Raw genomic sequence first — 1,677 nt, 5'->3', positions numbered from 1 at the left:
CTGTGGCTCTCACCCCGCTGCCCTGCGACGTCTGCTGCCGCCGCTCGAGCGCCCCTCCTACCCCATCGCCCCGCGTCCATCCTCCAACACCCGTGTCCAGACCCTCCGCGGGACACTGTCAGTCAACACGGATCACTGCTCCGCTCGCTGCTCTTTCATCCAACGACCTGCTCCCTGCGCGGGTCCCGGCTGCGCGCGCCCTATTTGTCAGGAAAAGGCGCCGGGACCATTTCCTCCGCAGGGTGGGCACTTGGGGACTCTCCGCGCCTCCCGGGTCCTTCGCTTCCACCACACCCGGGGTGAAGGCGCGGCTGTGGGTGGCTCTGGTGGCCGCCCAGGCGCGGCTGGCACAGCTCCACTCATTAGCAAAGGCCCTCGAGTTTGTCGGACTCGGATGCCCAGAGGGTTCGTGCACAATTCGAGGGCCCTCCCAGCCTTCTGCTCCTCGAGCCTCCCGCCCCACCGCGGGTCCTGGAAGCCGCACACTCCTGTGCTGGGATGTCATCACTGACGGACGGGCACTGGCATGCCACCGATACTGAAATATTGTTGCACTTTGCCTCCTAAAAAAAAGTCCTTAAAGAGTGCTGGGCGAGTGCGCAGATAGAGGTAACAGCGTGGGTCTAGAGCTGCCGCGGTGGCGTGGGGACAGCTGGCCCTGCAGACCCCGTGTGTGGGTCTGGCTGAGTCTGCCATGCCCAGTCCCTGTGGGGCGGGTCAGGATCAGGCTCCGGAGCCGATGGGGCTGGCGGTGCCCGCTGACCCTCTCCTGAGTCTCCCTTCACGACGGAGGGGCTCGGAGCAGAGCCAGGGACCCACCAGTGACGGCACTGAGCACGTGCCTGCGGAAGCCTGCTTGCCTGGGTTGCATCGGGCGGCTCCACTTCTGTCCATGGACTTGGACACAAGCTCTCCTTGCCTCAGTTTCCTTTTCTGGTGCATGGGGTTAATACTCGTTTCTACTAACGGATGCTGGGAGGTACATGAGTTCATGCCCATGACGCGCTCAGCACCCTGCCTGGCCCACATGCAGCGCCATCTCAGCGTCAACTGTTATCCACGCTGTTGCTGAGCCTCGAAGTGCCAGGTGTGCTGCAAATAGGGCTCTGCTCCCAGCACAGGTGCGGCAGTGTGACCCCCAGTATGACGCCCTCTGACCCGAGAAAACGGCCTCACGCCCCGCCACGGGGGCCCAGCATGCGCCCTGACCTGGAGTCCAACAGGACGATGCCCAACCACAGGGGCCACACCCTCCACCTCCCGGCCCCTGTCTTCTTTGGTGCTTCTTTCCTGGGGCTTTTGAAAGGCTGTTCCCACGCCGGCCGGCACCTGACCTAGAGTCCAACAGGACGATGCCCAACCACAGGGGCCACACCCCCCACCTCCAGGCCCCTGTCTTTGGTGCTTCTTCCCTGGGGCTTTTGAAAGGCTGTTCCCACGCCGGCCGGCAGGTGGCAGCGTCGTCCCGCGGACGGAGCACCGGCCAGTGCTGGGCGAACATCAGTGCGGGATGAGGTCTCAGCGGCAGGTGTGCGCCTTCTCTCTCCTTCCAGGTGTTCGCATTTCTCAGGGTCGGTGGGTCCCGCCTCTGACATCTGTCTCTGATGGAAGCGGGTCGTGGGCGCGGGGGGGGGGCGCGCACAGGAGCCCCAGGTGAGACCTCAGAGCGGGCGCTCG

This window comes from Myotis brandtii, unplaced genomic scaffold, assembly GCF_000412655.1.
Source record: "Myotis brandtii unplaced genomic scaffold, ASM41265v1 scaffold434, whole genome shotgun sequence".
Taxonomy (NCBI): domain Eukaryota; kingdom Metazoa; phylum Chordata; class Mammalia; order Chiroptera; family Vespertilionidae; genus Myotis; species Myotis brandtii.
This window is presented reverse-complemented; position numbering follows the sequence as displayed.